The sequence below is a fragment of the Oncorhynchus mykiss genome, chromosome 23 (genome assembly GCF_057628025.1).
Source record: "Oncorhynchus mykiss isolate SJ-2025 chromosome 23, ASM5762802v1, whole genome shotgun sequence".
In the NCBI taxonomy this organism is placed as follows: Eukaryota; Metazoa; Chordata; class Actinopteri; order Salmoniformes; family Salmonidae; genus Oncorhynchus; species Oncorhynchus mykiss.
This window is the reverse complement of record NC_143044.1, coordinates 39,473,564-39,497,575: the sequence shown is the minus strand read 5'-3', so window position 1 is coordinate 39,497,575 and position 24,012 is coordinate 39,473,564.

Sequence of the window (24,012 nt, the reverse complement as noted above, 5' to 3'; positions counted from 1 at the left end):
TCTAGAATCGGCTTCCTATATCGCATCAAGCATCCTTCAGTCATGCTGCCAAGCATACCCTCGTAAAACTGACCATCTTACCGATCCTCGACTTCAGTGATGTCATCTGTAAAATAGCCTCCAACAGTCTACTCAACAAACTGAATGCAGTCTATCACAGTGCCATCCGTTTTGTCACCAAAGCCCCAAACACTACCCACCATTGCGGCCTGTATACTCTCGTTGGTTGGCCCTCGCTTCATACTCGTCGCCAAACCCACTGGCTACAGGTTATCTACAAGTCTCTGCTCGGTAAAGCCCCGCCTTATCTCAGCTCACTGGTCACCATAGCAGCATCCACTCGTAGCACGCGCTCCAGCAGGTATATCTCACTGGACACCCCCAAAGCCAATTCCTCCTTTGGTTGTCTTTCCTTCCAGTTCTCTGCTGCCCATGACTGGAACGAATTGCAAAAATCTCTGAAGCTGGAGACTTACATCTCCCTCACTAGCTTTAAGCACCAGCTGTCAGAGCAGCTCACAGATAACTGCACCTGTACATAGCCCATCTATAAACAGCCCATCTATCTACCTACCTCATCCCCCATATTGGTATTTATTTATTTATTTTGCTCCTTTGCACCCCAGTATCTCTACTTGCACATTCATCTTCTGCCGATCTACCATTCCAGTGTTTAATTGCTATATTGTAATTACTTCGCCACCATGGCCTATTTATTTCCTTTTAACTTACCTCATTTGCACTCACTGTATATGGACTTTTTGTTTTCTTTTGTTCTACTGTATTATTGACTGTACGTTTTGTTTATTCCATGTGTAACTCTGTGTTGTACTTGTTGTATTTGTCAAATTGCTACGCTTTATCTTGGCCAGGTCGCAGTTGCAAATGAGAACTTGTTCTCAACTAGCCTACCTGGTTAAATAAAGGTGAAATGAATAAATTAAACAGGCGCTATGGTGGTCTGCGCAAATCACGTTGGTATTACAGACTCGAACGGGGAGAGGTTGAAAATGTCCGTGAAGACACTTGCCAGTTGGTAATATGTCTGGCCCTGTGGCCTTGTGAATGTTGACCTGTTTAAAGGTCTTACTCACATCTGCTGCGGAGAGCATGATCACACAGTCTTCAGGAACAGCTGGTGCTCTCATGCATGTTTCAGTGTTATTTGCCTCAAAGCGAGCATAGAAGCAGTTTAGCTTGTCTGGTAGGCTCGTGTCACTGGACAGCTCTCGGCTGTGTTTCCTTTGTAGTCTGTAATGGTCTGCAAGCCCTGCCACATCCGACGAATGTCAGAGCCGGTGTAGTAGTAGCGCGAGCAGTGAGGTCTAACCTGGTCTCATCCTGTTCCTCCATTATCGGTACCACATAGAGAGGTATAACGTGTATAAGTTGTATAACGTGGTCTAAATGAGATCAGCTCAGAGCACCATGTGCTAGTTGGCCCCTAGTTGGAACAAGATCCCTTTCTCCTGATGGCTTTCACCCAGGTGAGACAACTAGCTTTGACAACAGGACTGTGTCTCTACTCCCTCTCGCTCAGTCTAAGGGTGTCAGGAAATACATTGTCTGTCACTTCAACGGAGACAATATTAGCTATGACATTACATTTGCCTGTAGAGGGAACATAGGAGAAGAATTAGATTTCTGTTTTAGATTTTTAGGAGAGAAGAAAGAAGTGTATGGCAAGTCTGTGATTAAACAAAAGCCAAGTTCATTTTTGATCAACTTTTGTTTTTAATACTGAACTGCAAGGTTGTTCTCGGACTGCTTGCCTGGAATCAATGTTGATTTTCTTTAATTTACCAACTCTGAGAAACAAAGCAGAACAAAGTATCCTACTCCTGAAAATACAGGTGAGATGTGTGTGACAAAAATAAGAAGACATTTCTCATGCAGATATTACTCGGCCTATAAATCATCCTCTACTGTACATCTATAGCCTCAGCAGATTTATAGATCAACTCTCTCTAGCTTTGTTCAAAACACACTTAGAGATGTAAATTCAATGTGTTTGATTGACATACTAGTAACACCAACACAACACAAAGTGTCTTGATAGGGCTTTGAGCCACCAAGAGCCAGAACAGATTCAATGATCCTTGACATACAGTATGCTAAACAAAAATCACAACATGTAAAGTGTTGATCCCATGTTTCTTGACCTGAAATAAAATATTCCAGAAATGTTCCACATGCACACAAATCTTATTTCTCTCAAATTTGGTGTACAAATGTGTTTATCCCTGTTAGTGAGCATTTCTCCTTTGCCAAGATAATCCATCCACCCGACAGGTGTGGTACAGTGCCTTGCGAAAGTATTCGGCCCCCTTGAACTTTGCGACCTTTTGCCACATTTCAGGCTTCAAACATAAAGATATAAAACTGTATTTTTTTGTAAAGAATCAACAACAAGTGGGACACAATCATGAAGTGGAAAGACATTTATTGGATATTTCAAACTTTTTTAACATTTAAAAAACTGAAAAATTGGGTGTGCAAAATTATTCAGCCCCCTTAAGTTAATACTTTGTAGCGCCACCTTTTGCTGCGATTACAGCTGTAAGTCGCTTGGGGTATGTCTCTATCAGTTTTGCACATCGAGAGACTGACATTTTTTCCCATTCCTCCTTGCAAAACAGCTCGAGCTCAGTGAGGTTGGATGGAGAGCATTTGTGAACAGCAGTTTTCAGTTCTTTCCACAGATTCTCGATTGGATTCAGGTCTGGACTTTGACTTGGCCATTCTAACACCTGGATATGTTTATTTTTGAACCATTCCATTGTAGATTTTGCTTTATGTTTTGGATCATTGTCTTGTTGGAAGACAAATCTCCGTCCCAGTCTCAGGTCTTTTGCAGACTCCATCAGGTTTTCTTCCAGAATGGTCCTGTATTTGGCTCCATCCATCTTCCCATCAATTTTAACCATCTTCCCTGTCCCTGCTGAAGAAAAGCAGGCCCAAACCATGATGCTGCCACCGCCATGTTTGACAGTGGGGATGGTGTGTTCAGCTGTGTTGCTTTTACGCCAAACATAACGTTTTGCATTGTTGCCAAAAAGTTCAATTTTGGTTTCATCTGACCAGAGCACCTTCTTCCACATGTTTGTTGTGTCTCCCAGGTGGCTTGTGGCAAACTTTAAACAACACTTTTTATGGATATCTTTAAGAAATGGCTTTCTTCTTGCCACTCTTCCATAAAGGCCAGATTTGTGCAATATACATTGTTGTCCTATGGACAGAGTCTCCCACCTCAGCTGTAGATCTCTGCAGTTCATCCAGAGTGATCATGGGCCTCTTGGCTGCATCTCTGATCAGTCTTCTCCTTGTATGAGCTGAATGTTTAGAGGGACGGCCAGGTCTTGGTAGATTTGCAGTGGTCTGATACTCCTTCCATTTCAATAGTATCGCTTGCACAGTGCTCCTTGGGATGTTTAAAGTCCGGCTTTAAACTTCTTCACAACAGTATCTCGGACCTGCCTGGTGTGTTCCTTGTTCTTCATGATGCTCTCTGCGCTTTTAACGGACCTCTGAGACTATCACAGTGCAGGTGCATTTATACGGAGACTTGATTACACACAGGTGGATTGTATTTATCATCATTAGTCATTTAGGTCAACATTGGATCATTCAGAGATCCTCACTGAACTTCTGGAGAGAGTTTGCTGCACTGAAAGTAAAGGGGCTGAATAATTTTGCACGCCCAATTTTTCAGTTTTTTAAATGTTAAAAAAGAAAAAAAAAAAAAATTGAAATATCCAATAAATGTCGTTCCACTTCATGATTGTGTCCCACTTGTTGTTGATTCTTCACAAAAAAATACAGTTTTATATCTTTATGTTTGAAGCCTGAAATGTGGCAAAAGGTCGCAAAGTTCAAGGGGGCCGAATACTTTCGCAAGGCACTGTATATCAAGAAACTGATTTAACTGAATGATCAGTACGTACAGTACCAGTCAAAAGTTTGGACACACCTACTCATTCAAGAGTTTTTCATTATTTTTGCTATTTTCTACATTGTAGAATAATAGTGAAGACATCAAAACTATGAAATAAAACATTTGGAATCATGTAGTAACCACATTTATTTTCAACAAATCAAAATCTATTTTTGATTGTAGATTCCTCAATGTAGCCACCCTTTGCCTTGATGCCAGCTTTTTAACCTCTTGGCATTCTCTCAACCAGCTTCATGAGGTAGTCTCCTGGAATGCATTTCAATTAGCAGGTGTGCCTTGCTAAAAGGTAATTGTGAGCCAATCAGTTGTGTTGTGACAAAGTAGGGGTGGTATACAGAAGATAAACCTATTTGGTACCACCACTGTGGTAAGAACAGCTCAAATAAGCAAAGAGAAACTACAGTCCATCGTTACTTTAAGATATGAAGGTAAGTCAATGCGGAACATTTCAAGTACTTTGTAAGTTTCTACAAGTGCATTTGCAAAAACCATCAAGCTCTATGATGAAACGGGCTCTCATGAGATCCGCCACAGGAAAGGAAGACCCAGAGTTACCGCTGCTGCAGAATATACGTTCATTAGAGTTACCAGCCCCAAAAATCGGCAATTAACTGCACCTCAGAATACACCTCACAGAGTTCAAGTAAAAGACACATCTCAACATTAACTGTTCAGAGGAGACTGCGTGAATCAGGCCTTCATGGTCGAATTGTTGCAAAGAAACCACTACTAAAGGACACCAATAATAAGAAGAGACTTGCTTGGGCCAAGAAACACGAACATTGGACATTAGACCGGTGGAAATCTGTCCTTTGGTCTGATTAGTCCAACCACTGTGTCTTTGTGAAATGCAGAGTAAGTGAACGGATTATCTCCGCATGTCTGGTTCTCACCGTGAAGCATGGAGGAGGAGGTGTGATAGTGTGGGGGCACTTTGCTGGTGACATTGTCTGTGATTTATTTAGAATTCAAGGTACACTTAACCAGCATGGCTACCACAGCATACTGCAGCGATACGCCATCCCATGAGTACTGAACTGTACTCAACTGTACTGTACTGTGCTGTTGTGTACTGAACTGTAATGTACTGTACTGTGGTGTTCTACATTAGCATCGAATAGCCCCCGCGATATGCAACTTTTCAGGGAAGTCAGGAACCAATATACGCAGTCAGATAGGAAAGCTAAGGCTAGCTTTTTCAAACTGAAATTTGCATCCTGTAGCACTAATTCCAAAAGGTTTTGGGACACTATATGCATCTGGCCCTTCTTTGGACACTGTGTTAACAAACCTCCAAACGAGCTTCAATGCCATACAACACTCCTTGCGTGGCCTCCAACTGCTTTTAAATGCTGGTAAAACTAAATGCATCCTCTTCAACCGATTGCTGCCCGCACCCACCCGCCCGACTAGCATCACTACACTGGACGGCTCTGACTTAGAATATGTGGACAACTACAAATACCTAGGTGTTTGGCTAGACTGCAAACTCTCCTTCCAGACTCACATTAAGCATCTCCAATACAAAATCTAGAATCGGCTTCTTATTTAACAACAAAGCCTCCTTCACTCATGCTGCCAAACATACCCATGACCTACTATCCTACCAATCCTCAACTTCGGTGAAGTCATTTACAAAATAGCTTCCAACATTCTACTCTGGATGTAGTCTATCAGAATGCCATCCGTTTTGGCACCAACGCCCCATATACTACCCATCACTGTGACCTGAATGCTCTCGTTGGCTGGCCCTCGCTTCGTGTTAATCGCCAAACCCACTGGCTCCAGGTCATCTATAAGTCTTTGCTTGGTAAAACCCTGCCTTATCTCAACTCACTGGTCACCATAGCAACACCCACCCGTAGCATGCGCTCCAGCAGGTATATCTCGCTGGTCATCCCCAAAGCCAACTGTGGACCGATCACTGTACCTGTACACAGCAAATCTGTAAATAGCACACCCAACTACCTCATCCACATATTATTTATCTTCTTGCTCTTTTGCACCCCAGTATCTCTACTTGCACATCATCATCTGCACATCTATCACTCCAGTGTTAATGCTAAAATGCAATTTTTTCGCTTCTATGGCCTATTTATTGCCTTACCTCCCTAATCTTCTACATTTGCAGGCATTATACATATATTTTTATACTGTGTTGTTGACTGTACGTTTGTTTATGTGTCACTCTGTGTTGTTGTTTTTGTCGCACTGCTTTGTTTTATCTTGGCCAGGTCGCAGTTGTAAATGAGAACTTGTTCCTAAATGGCCTACCTTTTAAATAAAGGTGTAATATATATATATATATATATATATATATATATATATATATATCTTTATGGTACTGTACTGTGCACAAACTGTACTGTACTGTACTCTACTGTGCTGTTGTGTATGTAATTGTACTGTACTGTATTGTCCTGTTGTGTACTGTACTAAACTGTATTGTACTTTGCTGTTCGGTACTGTAATGTACTGTACTTTGCTGTTGTGTACTGAACTGTTCTGTTGTGTTCTGAACTGTGCTGTGCTGTTGTTTACAGAATTGAACTGTGCTGTGCTGTTGTTTACTGAACTGTGCTTTGCTGTTCTTCACTGAACTGTACTTTACTGTGCTGTTGTGTACTGTACTGTGCTGTACTGTTGTGCATGTAATTGTACTGTTCTGTACTGTGCTATTGTGTACTGAACTGTATTGTGCTGTTGTGTACTGAACTGTACTGTGTTGTTGTGTACTGAACTGTACATCATGTCTTCATGGAAGGAGTTATAAGGAGTCAACTCCGGTGCATTTAATTATATTTGTTTTTCAGCTCTATGTTCTTTGGTCTTTTGTTGATTAAACGTGGCATTAACTTTTTTACTACAATTTCAATCATTGAATCTGTTTTTTGGGGGGAAAAATGGCTAACTAGAGAAACTGTTTGGACAATATAGGAATCACAATGAATGTTATACTACTCATGCAGTAGATGCTTGATTTTGTAACTATTCATTCAACCTAGAGGTAATTTACTGGGGTCTCTTCACAACCTACTCCTTTTGTGATAATGTCAATATTTACTGGGGTCTGTTCATATTTTAACGCTTTGTGATAATGTTAATATTTACTGGGGTCTCTTCACAACCTTAACCTTTTGGGATAATGTCAATAGATTGATAGCATGAAGACCAAAGGCCTCATAACACGGATCATGGATGAAATGGGTTTGTGTTTGTGTGTGCGTCTGCCTGTATGCTTCTGTGTGTGTGTGTGTGTGTGTGTGTGTGTGTGTGTGTGTGTGTGTGTGTGTGTGTGTGTGTGTGTGTGTGTGTGTGTGTGTGTGTGTGTTTCTGTGAGCATGTGTGTCCTCGCAGGACGGGTCAATGTCACCGGATCATTAGATATAACATTCTTATCTACCAGATACTGCAGCTGTACTTGACACGGTGGACTATTGTCAAATGAATCAAGGTGTACAGTGTGTGTTGGAACAAATAACCCCATTACTTCATGGAGTGATTGAGAGATTGCACCGGGAGACTCTACTGTATTAATAATTAAAAACAGTGATACTGTTGTCAACGTTCATAAATCAAATCTCAGAGTCATGAGGAGAAGGACAGAGAGGAAAGCAGCTCTCCTGTGAAATGTACACCCTCTACAACAGTCCCTTGTGTGGTGTGAATAACAAGTTACAATATGACCTTTCAGTTCGTGAAGCTAGCTATTTTCAGTTGCAAATCCTATTATTTTGGATGAGTACTCGCCAGTGTCAAGTTTAAAAGTAGAAATCCCAGGCTTATTCAGATTTTTGGACTATTGTGTGTGAAAACAGTCATCTTGGTGGGTGCTTATGTTTGTCCTATTTCACACATGTACAAGTGTGTATCAATTGGAAATGTTATTTTTTGTTACATATCCCAACTCCCCCTGAGACTGCCAGGATCTGCCATTATTTACAGAGACCATGGAGCAATCAGGTTTTTTGGGGGGATTGCAGGCATTACTCAAAACAGAATTAACTAAATGGAATATAATTATGCTAATGTTGCATAGAATTTACACCTGGCTGTTTCTGCTTTTCGTAAGCAACCCTATAATAACAAACATGACATTTCTAGAACCCAAATGAACTTGCTACACCTCTGCCAATCTAGCAAATAAATACATGTATTATGTAAGTGGGTGTGGAGACAGAAATATATAAAGTGTGTGTGTGTGTGTGTGTGTGTGTGTGTGTGTGTGTGTGTGTGTCCACTGTACTCAGGGCCCAATGGGACCCCAGTGATAAATTGTTGACAACCTGTTGTAATTACTGATCTAGGGGGTGGGGGCTACTAAGCTAACATATGGAATTGTCTTATGACTGTCACACCATGGATCATTTAGCTATTTAATTTTGAATTTTAGGACCCTTTTAGGCATCTCCAAATAACTATGAAAAAAATATTTGAAAAAATATAGAATTAGGCCTTTAGTACTACAGCCAATAGAAACACATGAAATAATACATTCATCAAGGGCAAAACATGACAGTAAAAAATCATTCATAAGGAATACAGTTTTGAAGTGTCTCCTATATCTAGGAGAAATAAGAAAGCTCAGGACATACTGTTGAAGTTGGAAGTTCACATACACCTTGGCCAAATATATTTAAACTTAGTTTTTCACAATTCCGGACATTTAATAAAATAAAAATACCATGTCTAAGGTCAGTTAGGATCACCACTTTATTTTAAGAATGTGAAATGTCAGAATAATAGTAGAGAGAATGATTATTTTCAGCTTTTATTTCTTTCCTCACATTCCCAGTGGGTCAGAAGTTTACATACACTCAATTAATATTTGGTAGCATTGCCTTAAAATTGCTTAACTTGGGTCAAAAGTTTCGGGTAGCCTTCCACAAGCTTCCTACAATAAGTGGGTGAATTTTGGCCCATTCCGCCTGACAGAGCTGGTGTAACTGAGTCAAGTTTGTAGGCCTCCTTGCTCACACACACTTTTTCAGTTCTGCCACAAATGTTGTATAGGATTGAGGTCAGGGCTTTGTGGCTTTGTGGGCTTTTATGTCGATATAGGACTTGTTTTCCTGTGGATTTTGATACTTTTGTACCTGTTTCCTCCAGCATCTTCACAAGGTCCTTTGCTATTGTTCTGGAATTAATTGCACTTTTCGCACCAAAATACGTTCATCTCTAGGAGACAGAACGCGTCTCCATCCTGAGCGGTATGATGGCTGTGTGGTCCCATGGTGTTTATACATGCATACTATTGTTTGTACAGATGAATGTGATACCTTCAGGCGTTTGGAAATTTCACCCAAGGATGAACCAGAATTGGGTTAGATTTTTTTAGGTCTTGGCTGATTTCTTTTGATTTTCCCATGATGTCAAGCAAAGAGGCCCTGAGTTTGAAGGTATGCCTTGAATTACATCCACAGGTACACTGCCAATTGACTCAAATGATGAAAATTAGCCTATCAGAAGCTTCTAAAGCCATGACATAATTTTCTGGAATTTTCCAAACTGTTTAAAGGCACAGTCAACTTAATGTATGTAAACTTCTGACCCACTGGAATTGTGATACAGTGAATTATAAGTGAAATAATCTGTCTGTAAATAATTGTTGAAAAAATACTTGTGTCATGCACTAAGTAGATGTCCTAACCAACTTGCCAAAACTATAGTTTGTTAACAAGAAATTTGTGGAGTGGTTGAAAAATGAGCTTTAATGACTACAACCTAAGTGTATGTACACTTCCGGCTTCAACTGTATATACACCAACAAACTATTGTGATCCATACCCACCAAGAAAGTTGTGAAGATGGCCAGACAATGCCTTTTCCCTCTCAGGAGCCTGAAAAGATTTTGCATGGGTCCCCAGATCCTCAAAACATTGTCCAGCTGCACCATTGAGAGCATCGTGACCAGTTGCATCAATGCCTGGTATGGTAACTGCTCGGCATCCGACCGTAAGGGTAGTGCGTACAGCCCAGTACATCACTGGGGCCAAGCTTCCTGCCATCCAGGACCTATATACTAGACAGGGGCCGTATGCAGCCCGCAACCTGATTCAATACGTTCCTCGGAATCATGCTCAGCTCACATAAAGAATGTGCGATTGTAAAGTTTTGAAAAACGTATTTGTTATTCAAATTAAAAGCCCAATGAATACTTGCCTTTGTTTAATGATTTAACTCCCACCGCTTGTGGGACATTTATTTTGAAGGCACGTATAAATAACAACTGCACAAGGACAGACCGTTACTGACAGGCTGACACACGTCATGTTACCAAATAGCTAGAAATTGCGCAAAAAAAATTGTTTTTCAAAGATTTCAAAGAAAATGAAAGTAGACAACGAATATAGGGTGTTCCAGCAAGAGTGGACATCGAAATAGGTTTTTATTGAGGTATCAGAGGAAGCTGTGTGCTTAGTGTGCAAAGAGAGCATTGCTGTCTTGAAAGACTACAACTTGTCCGACACTTCCAGACGAAGCATGCAGAGAAATAAAGGAATATCTCTACAGAGCAGAGGGAAAGTACATCAAAAGAGTTGCTTTCTCAGTTGCAAAAGCAGCAAGGACTTTTCACAAAACTGCATTCAGCAAATGATACAATTGCCATCTACGTACTGTCCCACAAAATTGCTAAACATAGCAAGCCATTCGCTGAGGGCGAATTCATTAAAGAATGTTTAATTCACCCTGCAGCAATACTTTGCCCTGACAAGAAAGAGCTGTTTGAAAATGTCTCCCTGTCAAGACGAAGAATAACACGTCGTGTTGAGGACATCGCAGAGAATAACATGTTGAGGACATCACAGAGAATAACATGTTGAGGACATCACAGAGAATAACATGTTGAGGACATCGCAGAGAATAACATGTTGAGGACATCGCAGAGAATAACATGTTGAGGACATCGCAGAGAATAACATGTTGAGGACATCGCAGAGAATAACATGTTGAGGACATCGCAGAGAATAACATGTTGAGGACATCACAGAGAATAACATGTTGAGGACATCGCAGAGAATAACATGTTGAGGACATCGCAGAGAATAACATGTTGAGGACATCGCAGAGAATAACATGTTGAGGACATTGCAGAGAATAACATGTTGAGGACATCACAGAGAATATGGAACAACAAGGTAAAGGATTTCACCTATTTCTCCTTGGCCCTGGATGAGAGCAGTGATGCATGTGACACGGTGCAGTTGTTGATATTCTTACAAGACATAACCCCAGACTTTGAAATTACAGAGGAGCTTGCTTCAGTGCAGTCAATGAAGAGCTCAACCACAGGGAAATATTTAATGGAGGAGTTTAATAAGTGTGTGGCAAAGCTGAGACTGAGTTTTGAAAAGTTATCCAGTGTGACCACTGATGGGTGCCCAAACTTGACAGGAAAAAACTTTGGCCTTTTGAAAAGGATACAAGATCAAGTAGCAGAGCTGAACCCAGATCAGAAAATTATTTTCCTGCATTGCATTATTAATCAGGAGGTGCTCTGTAAATGTGTTCTGAAAATGAGCCATGTTGTGGATACAGTCACTAAAGTGGTAAACTTCATAAGAACAACATCTTTAAACCACAGGAAGTTTGTCTCACTGTTGGAAGAGACATGCAGATCTCCCCTACCACACAAATGTGAGATGGCTGAGTTTGGGGAAGGTGCAGATCTCCCCTACCACACAAATGTGAGATGGCTGAGTTTGGGGAAGGTGCAGATCTCCCCTACCACACAAATGTGAGATGGCTGAGTTTGGGGAAGGTGCTTAAAAGGGTGTGAGACCTGAAGTTGGAGATTGCTGAGTTTTTACAAATGAAAGGAAAATATGTGGATTTCCCTCAGCTGCAAGATAAAGAATGGTTGGCTGATTTTGCCTTCACCGTGGACATCATGGCCCTCATGAATGAACTGAATTCCAAACTACAAGGGAAGGGTCTTTTTTCACATCAGATGTACAGCCTTGTCAAAGCCTTCAAGGGAAAATTATTCCTCCTGACCCGCCAAGTAGAAGCCAACCATCTCACCCACCTTCCGACACTACTCGTCTGTTCCCTATCAGATGACCAGCGGGAGAAGTAGACATTGCCGCTGCGTGCTTTGAACGGTGAGTTTTTTCGTCGTTTTGATGATTTCAAAGTGTTGGAAAATGACATGATGTTGGTTTCCTCATCATGTAATTTGGTTCCCACTGACCTGCAACTTGAGTTTATCGATCTTCAGTCTGATGCATTGATTGGAGAATTATTCAAAACAATGTCACTGAGGAGGTTCTATGCAACTCTCGATGAACAAAACTTTCCATGCTCAGAAGATGTCTGTACTGTTTGGGTCAACCTATGTATGTGAACAGACATTTTCAGTGATGAAATATAACAAGTCAAGGCACAGATCATCTCTTACTGATTCTCACTTCTCAGCAATCCTGCGCATAGCGAGGTCATAAAACTATACCTGACTTCACTGCTCTAGTCAATGCCCATGAGAGACTTCACTCCTCACACTGATTGAGTAGTTTGCATTTAATGTTGAGCTCTCTTTCTTTCTTGTGTTTTTGTGCATGACTGTTAACAAGAGTTCTCTCCATGGTGCTGAATGCACAGTGTACATTTCCCTTTGAGTGTTTAATAATGAAAATACCTACCATGGATGTGGTTTATTTCGGTGCAAAATAAGTAGCATATCTGGACATGATTTACAGTAGATATATTTGTCTACAAAGTCATACACATGATGTATAATCCTGCAATATGATTGTGGCCCACGATGGCAAAAATATATTTTAATGTGGCCCTCCGTGGAAAATAATTGCCCAGGCCTTTACTATTTCAGTGTGAGAGGAAGGCACAACAAATTGTCAAAGACTCCAGTCACCCAAGTCCTAGACTGTTCTCCCTGCTACAGCACGGCAAGCGGTACCGGAGCAGGTCCAAAAGGATCCTTAACAGCTTCTGCCCCCAAGCCATACAACTGTTGAACAATTAATCAAATGGCCACCCAGACTATTTACATTGACACCCCCTCCCCATTGTTTTTATACTGCTGCTACTCACTGTTTATTATCGATGCATAGTCACTTTACCTCTACCTAAGTGTACAAATTACCTCGACTAACCTGTACCCCCACATATTGACTCGGTACCGGTACTAACTCTATATAGCCTTGTTATTTTATTGTGTTACTTTTTATTAAATTTTTTAATTTAGTTTATTTTGTAAATATTTTCTTAACTCTATTTCTTGAACTGCATTGTTGGTTAAGGGCTTGTAAGTAAACATTTCACGGTAAGGTCTACTACACCTGTTGTATTCGGCGCATGTGACAAATACAATTTGATTTGATTTGGAATGCCAAGCGTTACGTCTGGAGGAAACCTGGCACTATCCCTATTGTGAAGCATGGTGGTGGCAGCATCATGCTGTGGGGATGTTTTCAATGGCAGGCATTGGGAGACTAGTCAGGATCGAGGGAAAGATGAACAGAGCAAAGTACAGGGAGGTCCTTGATGAAAACTTGCTCCAGAGCGCTCAGAACCTCAGACTGGGGCGAATGTTTACCTTCCAACAGGACAAGAACCCTAAGCACACAGCCATGTGAATGTCCATGAGTGGCCCAGTCAGAGCCCGTACTTGAACCCGATCGAACATCTTTGGAGAGACTTGAAAATTGCTGTGCAGCAACGCTCCCCATCCAACCTGACAGAGCTCAAATCAAATCAAATGTTATTGGTCACATACACATGGTTAGCAGATGTTAATGCGAGTGTAGCGAAATGCTTCTAGTTCCGACAGTACAGTAATATCTAGCAATTTCACAACAAATACCTTATACACACAAGTGTAAAGGGATGAATAATAATATGTACATATTAATATATGGATGAGCGATGGCCGTGCGGCATTTTTTTTATTTGACCTTTATTTAACCAGGCAAGTCAGTTAAGAACAAATTCTTATTTTCAATGACGGCCAGTGGGTTAAGTGCCTGTTCAGGGGCAGAACGACAGCTCGGGGGTTTGAACTCGCAACCTTCCGGTTACTAGTCCAACACTCTAACCACTAGGCTACCCTGCCGCCCCAGGCATAGGCAAGATGCAGTAGAAAGTGTCATTGTTTAAAGTGACTAGTGATACATTTATTACATCCAATTATTAATTATTAAAGTGGCTATAGATTTGAGTCAGTATGTTGGCAGCAGCCACTCAATGTTAGTGATGGCTGTTTAACAGGCCTTGAGATAGAAGCTGTTTTTCAGTCTCTCGGTCCCAGCTTTGATGCACCTGTAATGATAGTGGGGTGAACAGGCAGTGGCTCGGGTAGTTATTGCACTTGATGATCTTTTTCGCCTTCCTGTGACATCGGGTGATGTAGGTGTCCTGGAGGGCAGGTAGTTTGCCCCCGGTGATGCGTTGTGCAGACCGCACCACCCTCTCGAGAGCCTTACAGTTGTGGGCGGAGCAGTTGCCATACCAGGTGGTGATACAGCCCGACAGGATGCTCTCAATTGTGCATCTGTAAAAGTGCTTGAGAGGATCTGCAGAGAAGAATGGGAGAAACTCCCCAAATACATGTGAATCGAGGCTGTAATCGCTGCCAAAGGTGCTTCAGCAAAGTACTGAGTAAAGGGTCTGAATAATTATGGAAATGTCTATTTCAGTTTTTATTTTATTTAAAAAATAAAAATAAAAAACTTTTTTCTTTATCATTATGGGCTATTGTGTGTAGATTGATGAGGGTGAAAAACTATTTAATACATTTTGAAATAAGGCTGTAATGTAACAAACTGTGGAAAAAGTCAAGGGTTCTGAATACTTTTCGAATGCACTGCATATCTCTAGCTTATTAAACTGGCAGATTTTGATGGGGATTGTTTTATTATGTTACTTAGTTTGACGCATGGGTGAGTCAACATAATCTCAAGGATTTACACTACGATGCCCAGAAGCTGCTGGTTTTCTGTTCTACCTGCTAGTTAATTGCACACACCTGGTGTCCCAGATCTAAATCAGTCCCTGATTAGAGGAGAACAATGAAAAAAATGCAGTGGAACCGGCTTCGAGATCCAGAGTTGAGTTTATCATGTGTTTGCTAGAGCAGTGTTTCTTAATCCTAGTCCTGGGGACCACAAGGGGTTCATCACGTTTTTGTTTTTTGCCCTAGCACTACACACCTGATTCAAATAATCTAAGGCTTGATGATGAGTTGAGTATTTGAATCGGATGTGTAATGCTAGGGCCAAAACAAAAATGTGGGGTCCCCAGGACCAGGATTGGGAAACACTGCGTTATCTCACACTGTCATCTCTGGTTATCTTAAAGCAAGATGGAAAATATTGTATTTTTATTCTATTCCATTGAATGGGCTGAACTTGCTCAACAAATGTCATCTTTTGTACTTACTTAAAAAATACTCACAGTAATAACCTGAGAGTGTTTCACAGCCAGGGTCTAAATGTACTTGCACTTTAAAGAGCAGTACAGGGGATTACTTTCTTCCAAAGGGTCTTATTATACCTCATAACCCTGCATGAGAACAGTGCTCCAGATGCATTTTAAACATGACCAGGGATAGTTATTTCTGTTGCAGTGCCTCAGTCAGTCACCTCCTCAGAGGCTGCAGTCTATCCCAGTTTCCATAACAAACCTCCAATCAGTCATTCATTACTGTCAGAGGAACCCAGGTGTGTCCACGCCCATCCAATCCATTCCTTTAATTAATTCATTTAAAACCCAGGACTTGTGGGTAATCAGCTGACAACTGCAGCCCCTCAAATGGTGTTGTTTTATACCTCTGCTTCTGTTCTAGGAAAGCTGCTGTGCATCATTTATTGGAAAGGCTTCAACAGGTAAGTGGCAAGTGGACTCTCTGTAGCGCTTTGTAGTTTAGGATGGGGAGAGTTTAGTTTTGTGAGACACATTATCGGTTTGTCTCTGTAGAGTAGACGCTCAGTGACAACTACCCCAGGGTAGAAACTGAAAAGGGAGCAGAAGTGTTAGAAAGAGACGCTAAAACAGTGGAAGTGAGAAAAATGCTTTTTAAATACCCCTCTGGCTCATTAGCTGCAGCATCAGCTCTATAGTTACATGTTACATTTACCTGTAGAATAAGCATCTCCACTTACAAAAGATACAGACCTTTAAATATGGGGTTATAGGTCAAGCTAGAACAAATGGTATATACTGTAGGTGTTGTTGCATAAGGTATCCTAGTGGTTAAGAGCGTTGGGCCAGTAATCTAAAGGTCGCTGGTTTGAATCCTTGAACCGACTAGGTGAAAAATCAGTTCATGTGCCCTTGAGCAAGACACTTAACAGTAATTGCTCTGGATAAAAGCATCTGCTAAATAACACATTTTAAAATTATACTAACATATATCACACAAATTAAAAATAGAATCTGATTTGAATATGAAATATAGACATCTCAGGATGTTATTCAAACTCGCAGAGAGAGACAGTTTGTCTAAAATACATGATTTATATGCTGAGGAAGTTCGACCATTAAAGGGAGGGAGGCTCTCTTCTCTCCTCAACCCATTTCCATTGTTGACCTCACACAGGCCACAACAGGCAAGACCATAATGTAAGAAAGGACCCAACCGTAAGGCGTGACATAAATGATTAATGTGTTAATATTTTATATTTGCTTCAAATTATAAACACTTGAGTTCACGCCTTGCGGTCGGAGTACAGTCTGTATGAAAGACATTGACTTCTAAAATGGAGAGAGGGACTGATTAGAATCATGTATAGGACTAGAACCATGTACAGTATAGGACTATAACTAGTAAGACATTAGAAACATCAAGTGTGTCATGGCTGCTCCCACTCCCCCTCCCCCTCACTGGTGCTCAAGGGCGCCGGGCTACCCGTCTTTACACGCACCTGTCACAATCATAACGCGCAGCAAGCGCTCATTGGACTTACCTGAACTCCTTCACGTGGTTGATTGCAACTGTACATCTGTCTGTTCCTCGGCGGTGTTCCCTGTGTCCGCATTAATTGTTGTGTTCCTGTCCAGACGCTGTTCTTGTTCCGTTTCATGTCCGTCAGCTATTAAACCTTCCCTCGCTGTACCCACTTCTCATCTCCTGTGTTGATCCTTTCAAGGGGCTGCTCCTACCACTACCATCTATAGAATTCTCACAACAGAGGAATGCCAAGACAACTGTCGAGTAATTAAACCAATTAACAGGCTAATCAGTGGACCCCATTACCCTGTAATAATTACCAACTGGTCTAATGTTCATGCTGACCTTGGTCACACACACCCACGTACATACAGACATACATAATACACTGATATAGATAGATATATGTTTACATTAGTGTTGGCGTTATTAACCTTTTATAGAGACAACATGATCCATTAATCAGAGCCCTTCAGCAGTAATTGAAATGTGTGGAATAAAAGATGAGGGAGGAAGTCAATGAAACATATGCCTGATCAACACTGACTTTAAAGCCTGTCCATATTACAAAAACCAGTGCAATATTAACTCCACTTAATGAACTCCATTTAAGTCACACAGAGCAATGAACCTATACAACATACCATTTGATCCTATGAATGTCAAGTATGTAATACATGATATGCATTATGAACACGTTATACATAACATTTCTTTAATTTAACCTTTATTTAACCAGGTAAGCTAGTTAAGAACAAGTTCTGATTTACAACTGCGACCTGGCCAAGATAAAGCAAAGCAGTGCGACAGAAACAACAGAGTTACACATGGAATAAACAATTCTACAGTCAATAACACAATAGAAAAAAATGCCTGTCTATAAACAGTGTGTGAAAATGGCATGAGGAGGTATGGTAATAAATAGGCCATAGTAGCAAAGTAATTACAATTTAGCAGATTAACACTGGTGTGATAGATGAGCAGATGATGATGAGCAGATGATGGTGTGTAAGTAGTGATACAGGTGTGCAAAAGAGCAGCAAAGTAAATAAAAACAATTAAGGGATGAGGTAGGTAGATTGGGTGGGCTATTTACAGATGGACTATGTACAGCTGCAGCAATCGGTTAGCTGCTCAGAAAGCTGATGTTTAAAGTTAAATCAGGGAAATGTAAGCCTCCAGCTTCAGCGATTTTTGCAATTCGTTCCAGTCACTGGCAACAGAAAACTAGAAGGAAAGGCAGCCAAAGGAGGTGTTGGATTTGGGGATGACCAGTAAGATATACTTGCTGGAGCACGTGCTATGGGTGGGTGTTGTTATCGTGACCAGTGAGCTGAAGGCGGAGCTTTGCCTAGCATAGACTTATAGATGACCTTGAGCCAGTGAGTCTGGCAACGAAGATCCAGTGAAGATCCAGTCGACTAGAGCATACAGGTCGCAATGGTGGGTGGTATAAGGGGCTTTGGTAACAAAACGGAAGGCACTGTGATAGACTGCATCCAATTTGTTGAGTAGAGTATTGGAAGCTATTTTGTAGAGTACATGGCCCGAAGTCGAGGTTGTAGTTGGGTATGGAAATGTTGTAGTTGGGTATGGAAATCTCAGAATTTTTGCTGGCCTTCCTAGGCCAGGATTCAGACAAGGCAAGGACATCAGGATTGGCGGAGTGTGCTAAAGCAGTGAGTAAAACAAACTTAGGGAGGAGGCTTCTGATGTTAACATGCATGAAACCAAGGCTTTTCGATTACAGAAGTCAACAAATGAGAGTGCCTCTACATCACCCGAGGAGGAGTAGGATGAGGGTACGGCTAAAGGCTAAAGCAAAACTGGTCGTCTAGTGCGTTGGGGACAGAGAATAAAAGGAGCATATTTCTGGGCGTGGTAGAATAGATTCAGGGCATAATGTGCAGACAGGGGTATGGTGGGGTGCGGGTACAGTGGAGGTAAGCCCAGGCACTGAGTGATAAGAGAGGTTGCATCTCTGGACATGCTGGTTATAATGGGTGAGGTCACCGCATGTGTGGCAGGTGTGACAAAGGAGGTATCTAAGGCATGTACAGTGGGACTAGGGGTGCCGCAGTAAACTAAAACAAGGATAATTATCCTAAACAACAGTATACAAGGCATATTGACATTTGAGAGAAACCTAAAGCGAGGCATAAAGCAATCACAGATGTTGATTAGGAGAGCTAGCTAAGTCAACAACGGGTAAGACAACAACAGCTAATCAGCTACAGTGCCTTGCGAAAGTATTCGGCCCCCTTGAACTTTGCGACCTTTTGCCACATTTCAGGCTTCAAACAAAGATATACAACTGTATTTTTTTTGTGAAGAATCAACAACAAATGGGACACAATCATGAAGTGGAACGACATTTATTGGATATTTCAAACTTTTTTAACAAATCAAAAACTGAAAAATTGGGTGTGCAAAATTATTCAGCCCCCTTAAGTTAATACTTTGTAGCGCCACCTTTTGCTGCGATTACAGCTGTAAGTCGCTTGGGGTATGTCTCTATCAGTTTTGCACATCGAGAGACTGAATTTTTTTCCCATTCCTCCTTGCAAAACAGCTCGAGCTCAGTGAGGTTGGATGGAGAGCATTTGTGAACAGCAGTTTTCAGTTCTTTCCACAGATTCTCGATTGGATTCAGGTCTGGACTTTGACTTGGCCATTCTATCACCTGGATATGTTTATTTTTGAACCATTCCATTGTAGATTTTGCTTTATGTTTTGGATCATTGTCTTGTTGGAAGACAAATCTCCGTCCCAGTCTCAGGTCTTTTGCAGACTCCATCAGGTTTTCTTCCAGAATGGTCCTGTATTTGGCTCCATCCATCTTCCCATCAATTTTAACCATCTTCCCTGTCCCTGCTGAAGAAAAGCAGGCCCAAACCATGATGCTGCCACCACCATGTTTGACAGTGGGGATGGTGTGTTCAGCTGTGTTGCATTTACGCCAAACATAACGTTTTGCATTGTTGCCAAAAAGTTCAATTTTGGTTTCATCTGACCAGAGCACCTTCTTAAACATGTTTGGTGTGTCTCCCAGGTGGCTTGTGGCAAACTTTAAACAACACTTTTTATGGATATCTTTAAGAAATGGCTTTCTTCTTGCCACTCTTCCATAAAGGCCAGATTTGTGCAATATACAACTGATTGTTGTCCTATGGACAGAGTCTCCCACCTCAGCTGTAGATCTCTGCAGTTCATCCAGAGTGATCATGGGCCTCTTGGCTGCATCTCTGATCAGTCTTCTCCTTGTATGAGCTGAAAGTTTAGAGGGACGGCCAAGTCTTGGTAGATTTGCAGTGGTCTGATACTCCTTCCATTTCAATATTATCGCTTGCACAGTGCTCCTTGGGATGTTTAAAGCTTGGGAAATCTTTTTGTATCCAAATCCGGCTTTAAACTTCTTCACAACAGTATCTCGGACCTGCCTGGTGTGTTCCTAGTTCTTCATGATGCTCTCTGCGCTTTTAACGGATCTCTGAGACTATCACAGTGCAGGTGCATTTATACGGAGACTTGATTACACACAGGTGGATTGTATTTATCATCATTAGTCATTTAGGTCAACATTGGGTCATTCAGAGATCCTCACTGAACTTCTGGAGAGAGTTTGCTGCACTGAAAGTAAAGGGGCTGAATAATTTTGCACGCCCAATTTTTCAGTTTTTGATTTGTTAAAAAAGTTTGAAATATCCAATAAATGTCGTTCCACTTCATGATTGTGTCCCCACTTGTTGTTGATTCTTCACAAAAAAATGCAGTTTTATCTTTATGTTTGAAGCCTGAAATGTGGCAAAAGGTCGCAAAGTTCAAGGGGGCCGAATACTTTCGCAAGGCACTGTAAGTCAACAACAACAGGTAAAATGGCGATGAATGGGCAGAGAGGGTCGGTTATCTACACACAGGGCCTGAATTTGGGGCCAGGGCCAATAGATAAACAAAGGTAAACAAAGTGGAGTACCGTGATTAAATGAACAGTCCAGCAGGCATCAGCAATGTAGCCAAGTGATCAGAGGGTCCAGTGTACAGCAATAGAAGCCGCTAGGCAGTAGTTACTAGGCTAGCAAGCGGGAGACACTGCGTTTAAAGTTAGCTGTCCTTGCACTGCTACGCCATCTTGGATTCACAACATGGCTATAGAGAGGATCTTTCCCTTTTAACAGATGACGTGTTGGATGAAGAGTCAGCAGCTCCATTCTCCTAGCGACATATGCTTCTCTCTGCAGCTTCTCTCTGCAGCCTCTGATTCTCTCTGCAGCTCAATACATTAATCAAAGACATTGATTGAATTCCACTCTCCTGGCCCCTCGAGGGCCCCAGGGCTCAAATCACTGACTGAAAGGTAACTTCCTCAACAAGAAGCACTTGTTCAAGTTACCAGGAGCTTCATTAAATGGTGATCTGATCTCTCAAAGGAGAGCCAGGTCAAGTTGAAAATACATGGTAGAGAGGAGGAGGAGTGTTGGAGAGAGTGTGGGAGGAAGAGAGAAAGAGGGTAAGGGGAGAGAGAAGGGGATGAAGGGAGAGATAAGGTAGATAAGGTGTATGTACTGTACAGGGCAGGGTGAGTTTGAGGACAGAAAACATGAACAGCAAGTAGGGAAGTGCTGGAGAGCTGTTTGATCAAGGCCAATGACAGTCCATAGGTTTACATTGTAATATTGATTCAAAGCATCATCTTCCTATGACTCACATTGACCTCTAAACATTGCAACTCATTATCCCAGTCAGACATTAATTTAAATTCCCCCTATCACTGAGAAACACTTCCCAATAATGCACCTGCTTGTATTTATTTCTCGGTGAGAGATCTATTGTTACGTAAAAGTCACAGGCCGCTCCCTTTCTCTGTTTGTCTTAGTGGCTGTGTGTGCTTTTGACCTTGACTGTATAACATACTGTGCCTTGACCCCTTGACTTTTCCCACATTTTCTGACGTTACAGCCTTACTCAAAAATGGATTAAAAATAATAATAACAAAAGAAAATGGCAATCTACACACAATGCCCCATAATGACAAAGCAGAAACAAGTGTTTAGCAATTTTTGCAAATGTATTTTTAAGGACCAACGCCGGAGATGAGAAGCAGGTACAGGGAGTCAAACATTTAACAGACAGATATAGGGGACGTAATGACAGAGGTGATTGAGTCCAGACGAGTCAAATCATCGCTGATGCGCTTGACAGCAGTGTGTTTGTCTTTTGTTGTGACTTAGATGAAGATTCAATTTTATGACCAATTTATGCAGAAGTCCAGGTAATTCCAAAGGGTTCACATACTTTGTCTTGCCACTTTGTCATCTCTTTATGAGTATAATATTATGCATGTTGCCACGATCGTCGTATTGAGGAGACCAAAGCACAGCGTTATGTGAATACATCTTTTTAATGAAAGACGAAAAACAAAGTACACTAACCAAAGAAGCAAACTAACAAGACGAATGTGACTGCTATCAAAACACTGTGCTAACGTGCAACATAACATAGGCAATAACCCACAAAATACCCAAAGAAGATGGCTGCCTAAATATGGTTCCGAATCAGAGACAACGATAAACACCTGCCTCTAATTGAGAACCAATCTAGGCAACCATTGACATGAGCTGCCAGAGCCGCTCTACCTCAGTCTTGGCCCACTTAGGTGGCGCCTCTGGAACGGGGACACTCTCAGCGGACCCCGGACTGAAGAACATCGTAGAGGGCGTCACTGGACTGAGGAGCGGCTCTGGCAGCTCCGGACATGAGGGAGATTCCAGCATTGCCGGCGTGACAGGCGGCATCGGCAGCTCCTGGTTGGCTGACGGCTCTGGCGGCTCCTGGCTGGCTGACGGCTCTGGCGGCTCCGGGGCTGGCTGACGGCTCTGGCGGCTCCGGACAGGAGGGAGACTCTGGCGGCTCCGGACAGGAGGGAGACTCTGGCGGCTCAGGACAGGAGGGAGACTCTGGCGGCTCAGGACAGGAGGGAGACTCTGGCGGCACAGGACAGGAGGGAGACTCTGGCGGCTCAGGACAGGAGGGAGACTCTGGCGGCTCAGGACAGGAGGGAGACTCTGGCGGCTCAGGACAGGAGGGAGACTCTGGCGGCACAGGACAGGAGGGAGACTCTGGCGGCACAGGACAGGAGGGAGACTCTGGCGGCACAGGACAGGAGGGAGACTCTGGCGGCACAGGACAGGAGGGAGACTCTGGCGGCACAGGACAGGAGGGAGACTCTGGCGGCACAGGACAGGAGGGAGACTCTGGCGGCACAGGACAGGAGGGAGACTCTGGCGGCACAGGACAGGAGGGAGACTCTGGCGGCACAGGACAGGAGGGAGACTCTGGCGGCACAGGACAGGAGGGAGACTCTGGCGGCACAGGACAGGAGGGAGACTCTGGCGGCACAGGACAGGAGGGAGACTCTGGCGGCACAGGACAGGAGGGAGACTCTGGCGGCACAGGACAGGAGGGAGACTCTGGCGGATCCGGACTGTGACCCGTCATGGTAGGTTCCGGACTGCGACCCATTGTGGTAGGTTCCGGACTGTGACCCGACGTAGGAGAATTGAGCTCTATAGGAGAAAGCCCTGCCTCCAGCTGTTTGCTTAGAAATTCTAGGGACAATTAGGAGGCCTGCGTCTTGTGACCATTTTTTTGGTTGAAGTCATGATTCTAGCAGCCGTATTTAGCTCCAACTGAAGTTTATTTAGTGCTTTATCTGGGTAGCTGGAAAGTAGAGCATTGCAGTAATCTAACCTAGAAGTAACCAAAGCATAGATGTATTTTTTTGCATCATTTTTGCACAGACAGTTTCTGATTTTTGCAATGTTACGTAGATGTAAAAAAGCTGTCCTTGAAACAGTCTTGATATGTTCGTCAAAAAAGAGATCAGGGTCCAGAGTAACGCCGAGGTCCTTCACAGTTTTATTTGAGACGACTGTACAACCATTAAGATTAATTGTCAGATTCAACAGAAGATTTCTTTGGACCTAGAACAAACGTCTCTGTTTTGTCCGAGTTTAAAAGTAGAAAGTTTGCAGCCATCCACTTCCTTATGTCTGTAACACAGGCTTCTAGCGGGGGCAATTTTGGGGCTTCACCATGTTTCATTGAAATATACAGCTGTGTGTCATCCGCATAGCAGTGAAAGTTAACATTA